Raw genomic sequence first — 21,338 nt, forward strand, 5'->3', positions numbered from 1 at the left:
AGGAGCCAGTCCCGACGTTACTCGCCGCACCGGTCGACCTCCCGGCACCGAGCTGGTGGCAGGTCCCGGTCCCGGTCGACCTCCCGGCACCGCGTCGGTGGCAGGTCCCGGTCCCGATCCCGGCACCGAAGCGGCGGCCAGTACCGGTCCAGATCCCGGCACCGTGACAGAACCCGGTCCCGGTCCCGATCCCGGCACCGTTATTCCCGGCACCGGTCCCCGGCACCGAGACGTTCGCCCGTGCCGACCCGCGCGGACCCTTACCAACCAGGGTCAGCCCCGCCGTGGCCTTCTAGACAGCCGTCGGTCTCTTCCCAAACGGACAGCAGGTATGCGCTGGGCACCGACCGGCAGGCGGAGCTATTTGGCGATCCGCCTCAACAAGACCAAGGCCCGCAGCAATGGGGGTTCTGGACACCCTGGGCATACCATCAAGCCCAGGGGCCCCAACAGCTCCCTGCTAGGCCTGCGACGGCGGAGCGCAGGGCGCCGGAAGCCTCATTGTCTCGCCCCCCTCCCTCCCCGGATGGGGAGGAAGGGTCCAAGCAACAAGATTCCGCTCTGGCTCCTGAGGCAGAGGCGAGGGCCGAGGGAGACCCTCCATTAGACACTCTCTTGCCGGGGGTCTCCTCATCCTCCTCCCCTGATGAAGCGGTGGCTGGTACCTCCTCCAACAGCCCCCCCCGCTGGATCTCAGGGCGCACCAAGACCTCCTCAGGCGAGTAGCTCAAAATCTGAGTCTGCAAGCCGAGGAGGTCTCCGAAATAGAGGATCCAATTGTCACCATCCTCTCAGCAGATGCTCCCACCAGGGTCGCCCTGCCCTTCATAAGAACCATCCAGGCAAACGCCAACACCATCTGGCAGTCTCCGGCCTCCATCCCCCCTACTGCGAAGGGCGTCGAGAGGAAGTACATGGCCCCTTCTAAAGGCTATGAGTATCTCCATGTACACCCGACACCGGTGTTCCCTGGTGGTTCAATCGGTGAACGACAAAGAGCGTCATGGGCAGGAGGCTCCAGCCCCCAAATCCAGAGAGGCCAGGCGAATGGACCTCCTCGGCCGTAAGGTATACTCAGCTGGGGCGCTGCAGCTCAGGGTTTCCAACCAGCAAGCCCTGCTGAGCAGATACGCCTTCAACTCCTGGGTGGCAGCAGACAAATTCAAGGAGCTGCTGCCACAAGACGCTCGCCAAGAATTTACAGCCATCTTGGATGAAGGCAAGAAGGTTGCACGCACGTCCTTGCAAGCCTCTTTGGACGCTGCAGACTCGGCTGCCCGTACCCTCGCATCGGGAGTAACGATGCGTCGCATCTCCTGGCTGCAGGTTTCTGGCCTTCCGCCAGAGCTCCAGCATACCGTACAGGACCTCCCTTTCGAAGGCCAGGGCCTGTTCTCTGAAAAGACAGACCCCAGACTCAAGAGTCTGAAAGATAATCGGGTCATTATGCGGTCCCTCGGGATGCACACACCAGGAACGCAATGCAGACCCTTCCGGCCACAGCAACAACAACAGCGCAGGCCGTATTCCCAGTTCCGCCAGCGGCAGGACCTTAACAGGCGCCGCGGCAGGAATGGAAGGCGCAGGCATTCGGGGAACCAAGGGGGGCAGAACCAAGGCCCCTCTAAGCCCCCACCTGGACCTAAGCCTTCATTTTGAAGGTGCGCCCGAGGGCGCAGTAACAGTTTCCCCCATGGATCCTTCCCCCCCGTTTTCCAACCGCCTTTCGTTTTTCCTCCCAGCGTGGTCCCAAATAACATCGGACCGCTGGGTCTTACGCACGGTGCAGACGGGATACCGCCTGCAGTTTGTATCATTTCCTCCTTCCCGCCCCCCTTCCTCGTCCCTCTTCAGGGACCCCTCTCACGAGCAATTCCTTCGACAGGAGGTGCAGACGCTCCTCAGCAAAGGAGCTATAGAGGCGGTTCCGGAAAGCGAGAAAGGCAAGGGGTTTTATTCCCGCTACTTTCTGATCCCCAAGGCCAAGGGAGGCCTCAGGCCTATCCTCGACCTGCGAGAGCTCAACAAATACCTGGTGAAGTTGAAGTTCCGCATGGTATCCCTGGGGACCATTATCCCATCCCTGGATCCGGGAGACTGGTACGCCGCCCTCGACATGCAGGACGCATATTTTCACATTGCCATTTGGCCACACCACAGACGTTTCCTTCGCTTCGTGGTGGGCCCCCTTCATTACCAATTTGCAGTCCTCCCATTTGGCCTGTCCACGGCCCCGAGGGTGTTTACAAAATGCATGGCAGTTGTTGTGGCGCATCTTCGGCGCAATCGTATCCACGTGTTTCCTTATCTGGACGATTGGTTGATTCGGGGCACGTCGGAACAACAAGTCTGCAGCCATGTCCGCGTGATCATCGGCATGTTCGCCACTTTGGGCCTCCTGATAAACACGGACAAGTCCACCCTGATTCCCACACAGAGGGTGGAATTCATCGGGGCCGTCCTGGACCCCACTGTGGCCAGGGCCTTACTGCCATTGCAGAGGTTCCAGGCCTTGTTGGCGATCGTTCAACGACTGCGGACAGCCCCCTTGACATCAGTGCGGACATGTCTAACCCTGTTAGGCCACATGGCGGCTTGCACCTTTGTGACCGGTTACGCTCGGATCCGCATGAGGCCCCTCCAGTTGTGGCTCATCGATCATTACAGGCCGACAAGACAGCCGCTAGACATGCTAATCACAATCCCCCAGAGGGTGTTAGATTCTCTCGGCTGGTGGCTAGACCAGTCCGTGCTATGTGCGGGTCTCCCTTTCCACCCACCTCAGCCCTCGGTGTCCCTGACAACGGATGCCTCAGATCTAGGCTGGGGGGCCCACCTAGGGACCCTGAGAACGCAGGGCCTGTGGTCCCAGGAGGAGGTGGGGTTACACATCAACATGCGGGAGTTGAGAGCGGTCCGCCTTGCTTGTCAAACGTTCTGTCATCAGCTTCAGGGTCGCTGTGTCGCGGTGTTCACCGACAACACGATGACCATGTATTATATCAACAAGCAAGGCGGCACCAGATCCTCCCCCCTGTGCCACGAGGCGATGCGACTCTGGGTCTTTTGTATAGCCCACTCCGTTCACCTCACGGCTTCCTTCCTCCCCGGAGTATGAAACACGCTGGCGGATCGATTGAGCAGATCCTTCCTGTCGCACGAGTGGTCCCTTCGCCCGGACGCGACGTCTTCCGGAGGTGGGGTTATCCCCGCGTGGACCTCTTCGCGTCCAGGGGGAACAAGAAGTGCCAAGCGTTCTGCTCCTTTCAGGGCAGGGAGCCCGGGTCGATAGCGGATGCCTTCCTTATTCAGTGGTCGACCCACCTGTACTATGCGTTTCCACCGTTCCCTCTGGTCCACAGGGTCCTTCTGAAGGTGCCCAGGGACAGGGCTCACGTGATCATGGTAGCCCCGGCATGGCCCAGACAGCACTGGTACCCCATGCTGCTGGACCTGACCATAGCCGACCCAGTTCCCCTGCCCCTTCACCCGGACCTGATTACCCAGGAGCACGGGACCCTCTGTCACCCGGACCTGCAGTCGCTGCACCTAGCGGCGTGGCTCCTGCGTGGCTGACTGGTTCCGAGCTGCGCTGCTCCACGCCGGTGAGGGAGGTGCTTTTGGGCAGCAGGAAGCCTTCCACGAGAGCGACATATTCGGCCAAGTGGAAGCGTTTCTCCTGTTGGTGCGCGGAGAGAAATCTCCGCCCTATGGAAGTTTCGGTAGCCGACATCTTAGACTACGTTTGGTCCCTCAAACTGCAAGGTCTGGCCATATCATCGTTGCGAGTTCACCTAGCAGCTATCTCCACCTTTCACCCGGGTGCGGATGGTCGCTCTGTTTTTTCTCACCCAACGGTGTCTAGATTCCTTAAGGGGCTGGAACGTTTATACCCTAACGTCCGTCCCCCTGCTCCAACCTGGGATCTTAACCTGGTGTTGTCCCGACTCATGGGACCCCCCTTTGAACTGTTAGCCACTTGCTCCCTGCTTTACCTCTCTTGGAAGACTGCCTTTCTAGTAGCTATCACCTTAGCTAGACGGGTGTCGGAACTCCGGGCTCTTGTGGTAGACCCCCCATATACGGTCTTCCACAAAGATAAGGTGCAGCTGAGACCACACCCTACCTTTCTCCCCAAGGTGGTCTCAGCCTTCCATGTCAACCAAGAGATATTCCTCCCGGTTTTTTTCCCAAAACCTCACTCCTCAGGCAGGGAGCAGCAGCTCCACTCGCTTGATGTCCGTAGGGCTCTCACGTTCTACGTGGAGAGGACTAAGCCCTTCCGCAAATCCCCCCAGCTTTTCGTGGCGGTAGCGGACCGCATGAAAGGGCTTCCTATCTCCTCCCAGAGGTTATCCTCTTGGGTAACGTCCTGCATCAGGACCTGCTATGACTTGGCCCATGTCCCTACGGGCCGTGTGACTGCGCATTCTACCAGGGCGCAGGCGTCGTCGCTGGCTTTCCTCGCCCGTGTGCCCATCCAGGAAATCTGTCGGGCAGCGACCTGGTCATCGGTCCACACCTTTGCTTCCCACTACGCCCTGGTCCAGCAGTCAAGAGAGGATGCGGCCTTCGGATCTGCAGTGCTCCATGCCGCGACTTCTCACTCCGACCCCACCGCCTAGGTATGGCTTGGGATTCACCTAACTGGAATGGATGTGAGCAATCACTCGAAGAAGAAAAGACGGTTACTCACCTTTGTAACTGTTGTTCTTCGAGATGTGTTGCTCACATCCATTCCACACCCGCCCTCCTTCCCCACTGTCGGAGTAGCCGGCAAGAAGGAACTGAGGAGCGGGTGGGCCGGCAGGGATATATATTGGGCGCCATGGCGGCGCCACTCCAGGGGGCGACCTGCCGGCCCACTGGAGTTGCTAGGGTAAAAAGTTTCCGACGAACGTGCACGCGCGGCGCGCACACCTAACTGGAATGGATGTGAGCAACACATCTCGAAGAACAACAGTTACAAAGGTGAGTAACCGTCTTTTGTCTGGCTTGCTGGGCCCCAGAATGGACCCGGCTGAGGGGTCCCGTTCTCAGTATCTACAAGCTCTGTTTTAGACCGTGTTCCTGTCATCTAATAAACCTCTGTTTTACTGGCTGGCTGAGAGTCACGTCTGACTGCGAAGTGGGTGTGTGTGCAGGACCCTCTGGCTTCCTCAGGATCCCGCCTGGGTGGACTCGCTGTGGAAAGCGCATGGAGGGGCATATGCTGAATGCTCCAAAGAGAGACCCAGGAGGTGAAGCCGTGTGAGCTTCTTGCCCTGAAGAGAGTCTGCTCCAAGGGAGAGGAGGCTCCCCAAAGTCCTGCCTGGCTTTGTGGGGAGCAGTTCATGAGCACGCCCGGGGACTTCGTGATACCTGCTTCAAGCCTAACACTCCTGGGCACTAGTGCAATAGACCTAAATACTAATATGATTGATTATATTGCTGTAGTGCTTAGGAGCTCTAGTCTTGGATCAGGAGCCCATAGTGCTAGGCGCTGTCCAAACACAGAACAAAAAGATGGCCCCTGCCCCAGAGATCTTCCAGTCTGGGAAGTTGGCAGTTCTAGGTCCTAAGCATTTTGGCAGGTGCTAATGGCCACTATGTGGACTAATTCATCTGGCCCCTGTGTATATGAAGCACCTTATGGATAGCATTCACCTGGCACCTGTCTAGTGTAAGCAAATAGAAGTAGTAGGAAGGCTTATTATTTGTACTGTGGTAGCAAGAAGGAGTCTCAGTCTTAGATTTTAAGGTCCAAGGGACCATTGTGACCATTAGGTCTGATATCCTAGCACAGGTCAGAGAGAACATCACCCAGTGATTCCTGCATCACACCCATTACTTTTAAATATTTTAGAAAGATACTTTCTTGATTTAAAGGCTTCAGGGAATGAAGAATCCACTATGACCCTAGGTGAGTTGTTCCAGTAGTTAATTACTCTCACTATTAAAAAATTGCACCTTATTTCTAGTCTGAATCTCTCTAATTTCAGCTTTCAACCATTGGCTCTCATTCTGCCTTTGTCAGCTCCATTGAAGAACATTCTGCAATTGGAAATCTCCTCCCTGTGTAGGTACTTGAGTTCAAGTCACCTTTTAACCTTCCCTTCAATGATGACCACTTCCTCTCAGCCAGAAGCCCATTGGTTCTCAACCAGGGAGATGCGAACCCCTAGGAGCACACAGAGATCTTCCAGGGGATACATTAACTCATCTAGATATTTGCCCAGTTTTACAACAGGCTACATAAAAAGCACTAGGAAAGTTAGTACAAACTAAAATTTCATACAGGCAATGATGTGTTTATACTGCTCTATAGACTGTACACTGAAATGTAAGTACAATAGGTATATTCCAATTGATTTAGGCTGTCCTTATGCATAGAATGTCCTCCAAGAACTCATCCATAAAGGCACTCGACTTTCCTTCAAATCCTTCCTCCAGGCCCCCCCAACAAGGAATTAGCCCTGGCCAAGTAGGGGCCCCAAGAGGAAGAGCCGAGACACACTTGACTCTATATTTTATCCCTCTCACTCCACCCTTGGTCTTTTCCACAGAATGTAAACTCTTTGGGGCAGGGACCCTCGTCTCTATACATGCAGGCAGTGCTGAGCACAGCAAGGGTGCTAACAGAGGGCAAATCACACACCACGCAGCAACACTGAACCACTTTTCCAGGGTTTTTGTCCTTTGCTGCCAGTCCAATGGGTCTGTGGCCACTTCATCCATTGTGATCTCCAGCTTGTTCCATGCTAAGAGGGAATCCTGCACAACTACCTGTGCTTCGTGTTGGGAGCCATCCAGCTGCCTGTGCTGAACATGCAATTTGGTGCTCTAAACCCGAAGCTCCAGTGGACATATAAGAAAGGGGGCTGAATGCAGCAGACCCACTAGTCAAAACCCAGCATTGGGGTGAAAAACTATGGCCAAAGCTTTCAAAGCATCTAACGTCCAGTATCTAAAGCCAGATCGAGGCACCTTGAGAAGCAGCTTGATTATTTGGAGACACTGGACTCCTGCTGATTTCAGCAACTCTGAAAAATCAGCCCACTTATTTAGGTGCCTAAATAGGGATGTAGGTGCCAAACTTGAAAGCACCCAAATGGGAACAGATTGGTCCAAATACCCATCCCTTGGTCAAATTCTAATGAACGGCCAATGACCTTCAAAATGCTGGACCTCCCTGGCTTCAGCTGGGGCTGATGCAGACGCTCAGCAACCCCTTTGCAATTTGGGTGTTATGATTACAGCTGTGGAAGATTCCCAAGACATGATCCTGGCTGAGCCAATGCTTCATAGGGGCCAGGTGTCATAAACAGATTGTTAAGGGTTAATGTCCCTTCTACCTGTACAGGGTTACAAGCAGGGAACTGGACACCTGACCAGAGGACCAATCAGAAGACAAGATACTTTTAAATTTGGGTAGAGGGAAGTTTTTGTGTGTGTTCTTTGTCCGTTGTGTGTTCTTCTCTCGGAGGGTCTGAGAGAGACCAGACATTACTACAGGCTCTCTAAGTTTCTTTTCAAATAGTAAGTAAAAACAGGCGGTTTAGGCTTTTTGATTGTTTTACTCTATTTGCAATTGTGGATCTGGCTGGTTAACTTTTATATGTGTAGTTCCTGGGAATATTTTGATTTGTATTGGTACTGGGGGGAAAGTCTCTTTCTGGTGTCTGTAAGCTATAGGACCCTGTAATATTTACATCTTGAAGTTACAGAGATAATTCTTTACTTTTTCCTTTCTTTTATTAAAAGATTTCTTTTTAGAGAACCTGATTGATTTTTTTTTCTTGTTTCCCTTGTTTTATTCCAGGGGATTGGGATAACTCACCAGGACGGGTGGGGGAGATGGGAGGGGGGAGAGATAGAATCTCTCTCTGTTTTCCTTGAATCTGTTTGCCTCTTTGTGGAAGGGAAGGGAGATGCTTCTCTGTATGGTGATTTAAGAGGTTGGATCAGTATCTCTCAGGATAGCCCAGGGAGGGAAATTCTGGGAGGAGGAAAGGTGGGGGAATGATTTATTTCTCCTTGTTTTAAGAACCCAAGGGATCTGGGTTCTTGGGGTCCCCAGGGAAGGTTGGGGAGGTCAGAGTGCCCCAAAACACTATATTTTTGAGTGGTGGCAGTGCTATCAGATCTAAGCTGGTAATTAAGCTTAGAGGATTCAGGTGCTAGTATTTCATTTTCTGAATTCTAAGGTTCAGATCTGAGAGGGAATGCTATGACACCAGGCCTTGGCTTTTCTTTATCTTATTAAAGGTAACTAGAAAATAATTTAATTTAAAATTAATTAGGTCCATCAATGGCTATTAGGATGGCGTCCCTAGCCTCTGTTTGCCAGATGCTGGGAATGGGTGACAGGGGATGGATCACTTGGTGATTACCTGTTCTGTTTATTCCCTCTGGGGCACCTGGCATTGGTCACTGTCCGAAGACAGGATACTGGGCTAGGTGGACCTTTGGTCTGACCCAGTATGGCCATTCTTATGTTAAAAATTAAGTGGGGAACTCAATGAAAATGAGACACTGCAACTAGCTCAAAGGTGCTAAACTTGATCATGCCAGTATAAGTGTGATTAGAATCAGGTACAATATTTTAACCTCTACTGAAAGTCAAAGATAACGTCACTCGTTTCTGGGCTTTTGAACACTCATCAGGCTTGTTTGCCGAGTGCACAAAGGAGCAGATTTGTCAGGCACCACCGCTTTGAGACAGCCATTACTGAATGTAATGAAGCCTGACATTGGTGTGTTTGTTTAGGAGGCCCTATATCTCCTTCTATAGAAATTCCAATCTGTTTGGGATCTAAACAAATAACATTTATGAGTCAGCAAAGATCAGTATGAACAATTTCACTGCGATTATCGCAGCTTACAGACTGAAGATGGAACGTCATATTAAGATGCATCTGATGGAGACATGGGGAAGATGCTCCATGCACAGCCTGCATGGAAGGGGTTGTAATAAGTCAGCAGATAGCTGTTTGGGAACTTTACATTTTTCACGACAACTTTAAACAAAGCTACAGCAGACATGAGCAGAGCCAGCAGAAAGCAACTAATTTGCATCAAATGTACCATACTGCAGGAACTATTGTCTTCAAAGTGCTTTTGACTCTGAAAAGAGAGACTGTCCAAATTTCATCATCTCTCTGAGATGCCATAGTAAATGCGCCCTCCGTGCAAGCAAGCAGAGGTTTTCTTCTACTCACCCTGCAGACTAATGCCAGGATAAAAGAGTTAAGCTGGGCTTTTCTCCTCATGCATCATTGCCTGTAATAACTGTTCTGTGGGTCAATTTCAATGACACATGCACTTAGTTGGCACAGTAGTAACTGATTAAGGTTATGAGCAATCAGAACAAAAAACTAATGGTCCATCTAGCCCAGTATCCTGTCTTCTGACAGGGGCTAATACCTGGTGCTTCAGGGGACTGAACAGAACAAGTAATCATCAAGTGATCCATCCTGTCACCCATTCCCAGCTTCTGGCAAACAGAGGCTAGGGACACTTCAGGGCATGGTTTTGCATCCCTTCTCATCCTGACTAATAGCCATTCATGAATGTATCCAGTTCTTTTTTAAACCCTGTTATAGTCTTGGCCTTCACAACATCCCCTGGCAAGGAATTCCACAGGTTGATTCCGTTGTGTGAAGAAATAATTCCTTTTGTTGTTTTAAACCTGCTGTCCATTAATTTCATTTGGTGACCCCTAGTTCTTGTGTTATGAGAAGGTGTAGCAGAGTGATTCCTGCTCCTGCCCTGTGGGGCTTGAAACAGCCCAAGAGAGAGCTGTGGCTGGGGCAAGAAGCCTGGGCTGATTGGAGGAAAGTAGGCTCAGCTGGGGCCATGCCCCAATCAGGCCCAGCTGGTCCCTATAAAAGGCTGTGAGCCAGCAGCCCAGGCAGTCTTTCTCTACCTGTAGAGGGAGAAGGGCCTGTCTGCAAGGTGTCAAGAAGGGAACCTAGAGTGGAGCAGGGCTGGGGAAAGGCCCTGGGAGCTCCAGCCTAGGAAAACCCCAGGCTGAAGCCTGGTAAGGCCCCTCAGGTATTGGGTTGCAGGGGGGCAGCCCATGGGGAGGCAGCGGCAGCAGGTCTGAACCCCCTTTGCCTATGATGAGTGGTTTACACTGCAGTCTGCCCCAGTAAGTGGGGGGCTAGATGGGGACTGGCAGTAGCCAAACACTGAGGTGAAGTGGGGATAGTGGGTGGGGGTTCCTCTGGGAGGGGGAGACCCTGAGGCTGTGAGGGGTGACTGCCAGGGGGCAGCACCCCAGGTAAAAGAGGCACTGGGGTCCTGGGAGGGTCACAGGTAAGGTGGATCACTGGCCTGCAGAGGGCACCCTGGAGCTGGAATGAGCTAATTCCCAGAAGTCACCAGCAGGAGGTGCTGTGGTGGTGAGTCCAAGGGCTTAAATAACATTTCCTTATTTATTTTCTTCACATCAGTCATGATTTTATAGACCTCTATCATATCCCCCCTGAGTCATCTCTATTCCAAGCTGAAAAGTCCCAGTCTTATAAATCTCTCCTTATATGGAAGTTGTTCCATACCTCTAATCTTTTTGTTGCCCTTTTTTGTACCTTTTACATTTCCAATGTATCTTTTTTGAGATGGGGTAAATCCAGCTGCATACAGATTCAAGATATGGATGTACTATGGATTTATATAGAGGCATTATGATATTAATACTGTTAATGTTGCATTTGATTAGTCACCTAATACAGTGCCTAGCACAACAGATCCTTGTCCATGACTAGGGCTCCTGGGCACTATGCTAAGACAAATAATAACAATGATGATGCAGAATAGACCCAAGCTCTTCCTCCTGTACCTGGGCTGGCTCTGCAGAGTTAAGAGGATAAAAATGCACCAAATCCTCCCCCTTCTCATTTTTGTCACAGCTCTGATTCCAATACATACAGAGAGTAGGCCAGCTAAGGAGAGGCCATTTTTAGACAGTCATGTTTCAGAGCAAAAGCACATCATAGTACTGAAGTGACATCTTCTAGAGGCCCCAGCATGTGCTGGGCAGCTTAGTCTAAGCAGGGCAGCCCATAGTTCTTCTTCGAGTGCTTGCTCATATCCATTCCAATTAGGTGTGCGCGTACCGTGTGCATGTTCGTCGGAGACTTTTTACCCTAGCAACACTCGGTGGGCCAGCAGGTCGCCCCCTGGAGTGGCGCCGGTATGGCGCCTGATATATACCCCTGCTGGCCCGCCCGTTCCTCAGTTCCTTCTTACCGCCCGTGTCTGTCGTTGGAACTGTGGAGCACGGCTAGCCATTCTCCACCTCCCTAGCGTTTCACTCTTCTGCAGTTTAGTGTATATAGTTCAGTTATTATTGTAATAGTTGTAGTTATAAAGTTAATTAAGTGTAGTTGTAAATAGTTATACTGAGGATCGGGGGTTCGCCCCTTTTTCCTCCCCGCGGTGCCGGGGCCCATGCCCGATTCACCCGGCTTTAAGCCTTGTGCGGCCTGTCATCGGCCCGCCAACAGGAGATCCGCACGACTCCTGCCTGAGGTGCCTAGGCAAGTCCCACCTTGTGGACAAGCGTCGGATCTGCAAGGCGTTCAAGCCCCGAACGAAGAAGGAGTGGGACAGTCGCCTGAAGCAGATCCTGATGGAGGCAGCGCTGACTCCCCCACCGTCGGCACCGACTCCGGCACCGGGACCAAGTGTCGCCGCCGCTCCAGACCGCCCGGCGCTGGCGAAGGCTCCAACTTCCCGCTCGGCACCAGCCCGGCACCCTAGCCGGCACCGCTCCCTCTCCCCGAGGAGCAAAAAGCACAGGGCTCCTGCGGTGCCTGCAACTGCACCACAGTCAGAGCGTGCCTCAAAACCTGACCGCCCGGCACTGTCATCCGCCGCGGCACCGAGCGTCGTTGCACCGTCGACTCCGGCCCCTCAGAGACTGTTGAGTCCGGTGCCTTTCAGCTCCCCAGTGAGGACAGGGGTCGAGCTTGTCGCACCCTCCACACCGGAGACCTTCTCAGCGGCACGCGACCTCATCGCACTGACAGAGCCCGAGCTGCCCCAACCCCCGGCACCACTGGTGCGGGTTATCCAATCGACGGGCAAGCCCGCCATGGTACGGCCGCATTCGCCAGGGTACTACCGGGCATCGGTCCCGTTCCAAATCGAGGGACCGCTCCCAGCGTCGCCGCTCGAGATCTAGACGCTGCTCGCAGTCCCGGGACCGCTACCTGCTGCACCGGTCGTACTCGCGGCACCGTTCAAGATCCCGGTCGCCATCGTACTACTCTCTGCACCGGTCTAGATCACGGCACCGACGTTCCTACCGCAGCCGATCTCGGCACGGCAGTGAATGGCACCGGTCGACCTCCCGGCACCGAGCTGTTAGCAGGTCCTGGTCTAGATCGCGGTACCGCCATGACTCCCAGTACCGTTCACCGGCACCGCGCAACGATGTCGGGATGCGCAGAGGCCTGCCACAGTCATCGACGGCTCCTCCATGGCCTTCGAGGCACTCGTCCACTTCTTCTCATATGGACAGCGCCTCTTATGGGGGTTCGGATGTTCACGCCCGCATGGACCAGGGTCCACCCCAATGGTCCTTTTGGACTCCCTGGGCATACCACCAAGCCCAGGGCGAACCTTCGGGACAAGCTCGCTCCAACCCATCGGAGCGTCGTGCACCAGAGGCCACAGTCAGTCGCCCCCCCCCACCCCCAGGTATGGAGGAAGACCCCCACGGATCCCCTGGTGCAGCAGGATGCCCGGGAAACGGAGGCCCCTCTGGACGAGGCTTCCATGCAAGAACCACTCCTACCTGGGGTGTCTTCGTCCTCGTCCCCGGATGAGGCGGTAGCGGGCACATCTTCATCAGGGCCCCCGCCGATTGATCTCCGGGCACATCAGGACCTGCTGAGGCGAGTTGCCCAGAACATAAACCTTCCTGTAGAGGAAGTCCCAGAAGTAGAGGACCCGGTAGTAAGCATCCTCTCGGCGGAGGCACCAACCAGGGTAGCCCTCCCCTTCATTAAGTCGATCCAGGCGAAGGCGGACACCATCTGGCAGTCTCCGGCCTCCATTCCACCCACTGCCCGCGGCGTGGAAAGGAAGTATATGGTACCATCCAAGGGGTATGAGTACCTCTACGTACACCCCGCTCCCTGCTCCTTGGTGGTACAATCAGTCAACGAGCGGGAACGCCACGGCCAACAGGCTCCTGCACCAAAATCCAGGGAAGCCAGGCGCATGGACTTGCTGGGCTGTAAAATTTATTCTGCTGGAGGCCTTCAGCTCCGTGTGGGAGGCTGTCGGCAAATTTACAGAGCTGCTTCCCCAGGACTCACGCCAGGAATTTTCATCTCTCCTGGAAGAGGGCAGGAGGGTCGCCAGGACCTCGCTACAGGCGTCCTTAGATGCCGCAGATTCAGCAGCGAGGACTCTGGTGTCGGGCGTAGCCATGCGCCGTATATCGTGGCTGCAGTCTTCCGGACTACCGCCGGAGTTACAATACACGATCCAGGACCTGCCATTCAATGGGCAGGGCCTCTTCTCTGAAAAGACGGATCCCAGGCTACAGAGCCTGAAGGATAACCGGGTCATCATGCGTTCACTGGGAATGCACATGCCCCAGACTCAGAGAAGGCCATTCCGCCCCTACCATCAGCGCACTTACCCCCCCGCCTCGCCCCAGACAAGATTTCAACCGGAGGCGAGGCCGGCCAAACCGTAGACGGCAGTCAGGTCCTCACAGGGGTAACACTTCCGGGTCCGAAAAGCCACCGCAGGGACCCAAGGCGAACTTTTGAAGATGCGCCCGAGAGCAGCTTACCAATCCCCTCTCTGGATCCACTTCATTTCCTCAACCGCCTCCGCCACTTCCTACCGTCATGGTCCCAGCTGACTTCGGATCGTTGGGTCCTGAGCACGGTGCAGTTTGGTTACCATCTTCAGTTTGTTTCTCCACCCCCCTCCCATCCTCCCTCCTCGTCCCTCTTCAGGGACCCCTCTCACGAGCAACTTATCGTCCAGGAGGTTTGCAAGCTCCTGTCCATTGGGGCTATAGAGGAGGTGCCAAGGGAGCTAAGGGGCAAGGGGTTTTATTCCCGGTACTACTTAATCCCCAAGTCAAAAGGGGGCCTACGACCCATCCTGGACCTACGAGGCCTGAACAAATTCATCAAAAAGTTCAAGTTCCGCATGGTAACCTTAGGAACCATCATCCCTTCCCTGGATCCCGGAGATTGGTACGCCGCTCTCGACATGAAGGATGCGTACTTCCACATTGCGATCTTCCCCCCGCACAGACGGTATCTCCGCTTTGTGGTGAATCAGGACCACTACCAGTTCACGGTCCTCCCCTTTGGGCTCTCCTCGGCCCCCCGGGTATTCACCAAGTGTATGGCGCTCGTCGCTGCTGCCCTGTGATGTCGTCGTATCCATGTCTTCCCTTACCTCGACGACTGGCTCGTTCGAGGCACGTCGGAAGCGCAGGTGACCGGGCACATCACCATCATCACAGAGCTGTTTGCGAGCCTAGGTCTGACCATCAATCTGGACAAGTCCACTCTGGTGCCTACGCGGAGCATAGAATTCATAGGGGCAGTGCTGGACTCCAACCTCGCGATGGTCAGCCTCCCCCGGCACCGATTCCAAGCCATAGTGTCCATGGTCACAAGCCTGCGGGCCTTCCCAACCACATCTGCTTGAACGTGCCTTGCTCTCCTGGGGCACATGGCCTCATGCACCTTCGTCACCAGACATGCAAGACTCCGCATGCGCCCGTTGCAGACCTGGCTCGCGTTGGTCTATCAACCAGGCAGGGATGCCATAGACACAATCGTAACGATTCCACCGAATGTTCTAGGCTCCCTAGGCTGGTGGACAACGCCCTCCCAAGTGTGTGCAGGCCTACCGTTTCACGCCCCACAGCCCTCAGTGTCCCTGACAACGGACGCATCATCGCTGGGCTGGGGTGCGCACCTAGGGACCCTGCGTACACAGGGTTTGTGGTCGCAGAGAGAGTTGACTCTTCACATCAATGTGCGGGAGCTATGGGCCGTTCGCCTAGCATGCCAGACATTCCAACGCCATTTGCACGGTCGTGTTGCGGTATTCACGGACAACACAAAGGCCATGTATTACATCAACAAGCAGGGAGGGACCCGGTCCTCTCCGCTGTGTCAGGAAGCAATACGTCTGTGGGACTTTTGCATAGCCCGCTCTATTCATCTAGTGGCCTCCTTTCTCCCGGGAGTGCGGAACACCCTTGCGGATCACCTGAGCAGATCCTTTCTGTCCCACGAATGGTCCATCCGTCCGGACGTCCTCTATGTCATTTTCCAGAGGTGGGGGTTTCCCCAGATAGACCTGTTCGCCTCCAGATCGAACAGGAAATGCCAGGTGTTCTGCTCTCTACAGGGTCGCTCCCCAGGCTCCCTGTCGGATGCGTTCCTCATACCGTGGACGGGTCGTCTTTGCTACGCCTTTCCACCCTTCCCTCTCGTCCATCGAGTCCTGATCAAGGTCCGGAGAGACAAGGCCCGCCTCATCCTGATCGCTCCGGCGTGGCCGCAGCAGCCTTGGTACACCATGCTGCTCGATCTGTCCCTGGAGAATCCGATTGCCCTACCTCTTTGGCCGGACCTGATCACGCAGGACTTCGGCAGGATGTGCCATCCGGATCTACAGTCCCTCCATCTGTCTGCATGGCTCCTGGCTGGTTAAGCCAGTCCGAGTTGCGCTGTTCCGATGCAGTACAACAAGTGTTGTTGGGCAGCAGGAAGCCTTCCACGCGTTCAACCTACCTAGCGAAATGGAAACGCTTCTGCTGCTGGTGCAGTCAGCACGGCCACGACCCACTCGCTGTGCTAGTCCCCACCATCTTGGACTACGTGTGGTCTCTCAAGCAGCAGGGCTTGGCGATCTCCTCTCTACCCGTCCACCTCGCGGCTATATCCACCTTCCACCCAGGCGAGGCTGGCAAGTCCGTATTTTCTCACCCAATGGTGTCAAGATTTATCAAGGGCCTGGAGCGACTCTACCCTCAGGTCAAACGGCCTACTCCTACTTGGGACCTGAACCTGGTTCTAACCAGGCTCATGGCGCCCCCCTTCGAACCCTTAGCCACATGCTCGCTGCTGTACCTATCCTGGAAGGTGGCCTTCCTAGTCGCTATTACGTCGGCTCAGCGAGTCTCGGAGCTTTGGGCTCTGACCGTGGACCCTCCGTATACGGTGTTCCATAAGGACAAGGTACAGCTGCGACCGCACCCGGCGTTCCTCCCTAAGGTCGTCTCCGCCTTCCATATTAACCAAGACATCTTCCTGCCAGTCTTTTACCCAAAGCCGCATTCATCCCGAAGAGAGCAACAGCTCCACTCCTTGGATGTCCGAAGGGCTCTCGCGTTCTACATTGAGAGAACTAAACCCTTCCGGAGTTCACCACAATTGTTTGTGGCAGTAGCGGAATGCATGAGAGGCATGGCAATCTCCTCCCAGCGTATCGCATCCTGGGTCAAGTCCTGCATCAGGACATGTTACGACTTGGCCAGTGTGCCAACGGGACCCCTTACCGCCCATTCTACCAGGGCTCAGGCTTCTTCTTCGAGTGATTGCTCATATCCATTCCAGGTAGGTGTACGCGCCGTGCGTGCACGTCTGCCGGAAACTTTTTACCCTAGCAACTCCAGTGGGCCGGCAGGTCGCTCCCTAGAGTGGCGCCAGTATGGCACCAGATATATACCCCTGCCGGCCCGCCCGCTCCTCAGTTCCTTCTTACCGCCGTGTCGGTTGCTGGAACTATGGAGTGCGGGTTGCTGACCTCCACGTCCCTAGCTCTCCTGTTCGTGTTCGTCGTTTGATTGTAAATAGTTCTTAGTTAAGTAGTAGATAGCCTTTTAGTATAATAGTTAGTTAGAATCTTGTAAATAGTTATCGAACATTGCCTGCGGGTGGGCCGTTGCCCTCCCCGGCACCCGGCACCGGGCCCATGCCTGGCTCGCCGGGTTTCAAGCAGTGCTCGGCATGCAAGAAGACGATGCCTACAAGCGATCCCCACGACGCGTGCCTTAAGTGCCTGGGGGAATCGCACATTAGTGACAAGTGCCGCATTTGCAAGGCTTTTAAGCCTCGCACTAAAAAGGAGAGAGACCAAAGACTTCGCGCTCTCCTTATGGAAGCGGCTCTGTCTCGGCACCGGCGGCGCAGTCAGCCAGTTCTACTCCGGCACCGGCAAGACTCCCTGGCACCGACCATCTCCGGCACCGGGAGCAGATCTACGTCCCTCGGCGTCTGCGACACCATCAAGGCAGGCCCGAGTGGACCGCCCGGCACCTACCTTAGCCATGGCACCGCCTGCAGGACTGCTGTCGACTCCGGGCCCGGAAGGTCCGTCGAGTCCAGCTCCACCTAGCTCCCCCGTAAGATCAGGGGTCGAGCTAAGGATCCCGTCGACGCCGGAGACCTTCGCCTCGGCTCGGGACTTAATTGCACTGACGGAGCCATCTCAGCCTCAGTCGGCACCCCCGGGACGCATAACTTCCAGGGGTAAGCCGATGCTTCGAGCACTGTCTCCCGAGTCCCAGCACCGATCACCCCGGAGGCGCGAACGCTCACGCTCGGGGCGCCGCTCGGAGTCCCGGCACCGGTCGCCCAGACGGTACCGGTCGTACTCGCGGCACCGATCACCATCCGCACGGTCCCGGTCGGGCTCATCTCACCACCGGCACCGAGACTCCAGGAGCTGTTCGCCTTGGCATTCGGCCCCGCGGTCAACCTCCCGGCACCGAACCGGTGGCAGGTCCCGAACCCGGTCGACCTCCCGGCACCGCGCTGGTGGTAGGTCCCGGTCTCCGCTGCCGGCCCGGCACCGCGTTCACAGAAGGTCGCGGTCCCTCTCCCGGCACCGACATCGCTCCCGATCCCGATCGGGATCTCGGCACAGATCATCACGCCGTTCCCGGTCCCGGTCCCGATCCCGGTACCGATGTGGGTCGCGGCACCGAGCCTCGGCACCGAGGGGAGCGTCAGTCACAGCGCATAGAGCTGCATACCAACCAAGCTCAGCGCCCCCGTGGCCTTCTAGAGAGCCGTCCGTCTCCTCCCACACTGACAGTGCCTATGCCACGGCACAGGACAGACACGCAGCCCTGTTCCAAGACCCTCCATCACAAGAACGAGGGCCTCCACAGTGGGGGTTTTGGACCCCATGGGCATACTCTCAAGTCCAGGGTCCGCAACACATTACCCCCCACCCTGTGGCTGAGCGCAGACCACCGGAGGCGACGGTGTCTAGACGCCCTCACTCCCCGGAAACGGACGGCACTCACTGGGACCCGGAGCTCCCTCCAGAAACGGAGGTGCAGCCCCTCGCGGAACCCCCCATGGACACTTTGTTGCCGGGGGTCTCCTCGTCCTCGTCTCCGGATGAGGCAGTGGCGGGCACCTTGTCCTCCAGTCCCCCCCCCACTGGATTTGAGGGCACACCAAGACCTCCTCCGCCGAGTGGCACAGAACCTGAACTTGCAGGCGGAGGAGGTGTCGGAAATTGAGGACCCGGTGGTGAGCATCCTTTCAGCCGATGCGCCCACCAGAGTGGCCCTACCCGTCATAAAGACGATCCAGACTAATGCCACTAACATCTGGCAGTCACCGGCCTCCATCCCTCCGACCGCTCGAGGGGTGGAGCGAAAGTACATGGCCCCCTCAAAGGGCTATGAATACTTATATGTTCACCCGACCCCCTGCTCGTTGGTGGTCCAGTCAGTGAACGATAGGGAGCGCCACGGGCAAGAGGCCCCAGCGCCCAAGTCGAAGGAGGCGAGGCAGATGGACCTCCTGGGCCGCAAGGTCTATTCGGCGGGGGCGCTGCAGCTCCGGGTCTCAAACCAACAGGCCCTCCTCAGCCGCTACTCCTTCAATTCCTGTGTAGCGGCGGGGAAGTTTGTGGAGCTCTTGCCCCAGGATGCACGCCAGGAATTTTCCACCATCCTGGACGAGGGCAAGAAAGTAGCAAGAACATCGCTACAGGCCTCCCTTGATGCTGCCGACTCGGCCGCTCAGACCCTAGCTTCGGGGCTCACGATGCGCCGGATTTCTTGGCTGCAGGTCTCTGGCCTTCCGCCGGAGCTTCAGCACACAATCCAGGACCTCCCCTTCGAAGGCCAGGGCCTGTTTTCAGATAAAACAGACCCTAGATTGAAAGATCTTAAAGATAACAGGGTCATAATAAGGTCGCTGGGCATGCATACGCCGGCGACACAACGCAGGCCATTCCGGCAGCAAAACCAGCAGCAGCAGCGGCGGCCATACCCTCAGTTCCGCCCGCGGCAGGACCTTTCGAGGCGCCGAGGCAGGAACAACCGCCGCAGGCAGTCTGGTGGGCAAACGGGGCAGAACCAAGGCTCCACCAAGGCCCCTCCAGAACCTAAGCCTTCATTTTGAAGGTGCGCCCGAGGGCGCAGTACCAGTTTCCCCTCCGGATCCTTCCCCGCAGTTTTCCAACCGCCTTTCCTTTTTCCTCCCGGCGTGGACCCAAATAACGTCGGACCGTTGGGTCTTGCGTACAGTGCAGGCCGGTTATCGCCTGCAGTTTTCTTCGCCCCCACCCTCCCACCCACCATCCCCGTCCCTCTTCAGGGGCCCCTCTCACGAGCAATTCCTCCGTCAGGAGGTGCACGCACTCCTTGCCAAGGGAGCCATAGAGGCAGTTCCGGAAAACGAGAAGGGCAAGGGGTTTTATTCCCGTTACTTTCTAATACCCAAATCCAAGGGCGGCCTCAGGCACATTCTCGACCTGCGGGAACTCAACAAGTATATCATGAAGTTGAAGTTCCGCATGGTATCCCTTGGAACCATCATCCCTTCCCTGGATCCCGGAGACTGGTACGCCGCCCTCGATATGCAGGACGCCTACTTTCACATCTCTATTGCCCCCCAACACAGGCGTTTCCTCCGCTTTGTGGCCGACCGCCAACATTACCAATTTGCGGTCCTTCCGTTTGGCCTCTCTACGGCCCCGAGAGTGTTTACAAAATGCATGGCAGTTGTCGTCGCACACCTTCGACGTTGCCGCATCCACGTCTTCCCCTACTTGGACGACTGGCTGATCCGAGGCACGTCGGAGCTGCAAGTCCGCGACCATGTCGACAGCATCAGCACCCTCTTTGCGACCTTGGGCCTCGTAATCAATGTGGACAAGTCTACTGTACTCCCCACGCAGCGGATAGAGTTTATCGGGGTCGTTCTAGATTCTACCCTGGCCAGGGCCTTGTTACCCTTGCCCAGGTTCCAGTCGTCGTCGGACATCATTCTACGTTTGCGAGCAGCCCCGCTGACCTCTCTACGAACATGCCTGGCCCTCCTAGGCCACATGGCAGCCTGCACGTTTGTAACAGCATATGCCCGACTCCGCATGAGACCTCTTCAATCATGGCTCATTGCGCAGTATCGGCCGGCCAGACAGTCGTTGGACACGGTCATCACCGTCCCTCAGGGGGTGCTGGACTCTCTTCGCTGGTGGTTGGACCAATCCGTAGTCTGTGCGGGGCTCCCGTTCCATCCGCCCCAACCTTCGGCATCCCTGACCATGTACGCCTCCGATCTGGGATGGGGGGCTCACTGCGGCACCCAGAGAACTCAGGGCTTGTGGACACCACAAGAGATCAACCTCCATATCAACATACGAGAGTTGAGAGCGGTCCGCCTTGCTTGTCAAGCGTTTGTCCATCTCCTTCAAGGTCGTTGTGTCGCGGTTTTCACCAACAACACAACGACCATGTTTTACATCAACAAGCAGGGTGGCACCAGGTCCTCTCCACTCTGTCTTGAGGCCATACGTCTCTGGGAGTTTTGCATAGCCCATTCGATTCACCTTTCCGCCTCCTATCTCCCGGGAGTGCGGAACACCCTAGCGGATCGGCTGAGCAGATCCTTCCGTTCGCACGAGTGGTCCCTCCGTCCGGACGTCGCCCTCTCACTCTTCCAGAGGTGGGGTCGTCCCCGGATGGACCTCTTCGCGTCCAGGGTGACCAGGAAGTGTCGAACATTCTGCTCCTTCCAGGGTCGGGAGCCAGGGTCTCTAGCGGATGCATTCCTAATCCCATGGACAGCCCACCTGTGTTATGCTTTCCCGCCCATCCCGTTGATTCACAGAGTTCTCATCAAGGTGCGCAGAGACAGAGCCCGGGTGATTCTCATAGCTCCAGCATGGGCCAGACAGCACTGGTACCCCATGTTGCTGGACCTCTCAGTAGCCAACCCAGTTACCCTGCCCCTTCATCGAGACCTGATCACTCAGGACCATGGCAGGCTCTGTCACCCGGACCTTCCGTCTCTTCACCTTACGGCATGGCTCCTGCGTGGTTGACAGACTCC

At 55.7% G+C, this 21,338-nt stretch overlaps 1 protein-coding gene across 1 annotated transcript in view; it reads left to right on the forward strand.

The window, feature by feature from the left end:
- Nucleotides 1–415: 415 nt before the first annotated feature.
- Nucleotides 416–21,338, forward strand: part of LOC127042028 (uncharacterized) — a 47,484-nt gene continuing 26,561 nt past the window's right edge. Inside the window, exon 1 of the mRNA XM_050935705.1 lies at nucleotides 416–755. The gene's annotated coding sequence lies outside the window, so the exon portion shown is untranslated. The remainder of the gene's footprint in view (nucleotides 756–21,338) is intronic.

This window comes from Gopherus flavomarginatus, unplaced genomic scaffold (genome assembly GCF_025201925.1).
Source record: "Gopherus flavomarginatus isolate rGopFla2 unplaced genomic scaffold, rGopFla2.mat.asm mat_scaffold_177_arrow_ctg1, whole genome shotgun sequence".
Classification (NCBI taxonomy): Eukaryota; Metazoa; Chordata; order Testudines; family Testudinidae; genus Gopherus; species Gopherus flavomarginatus.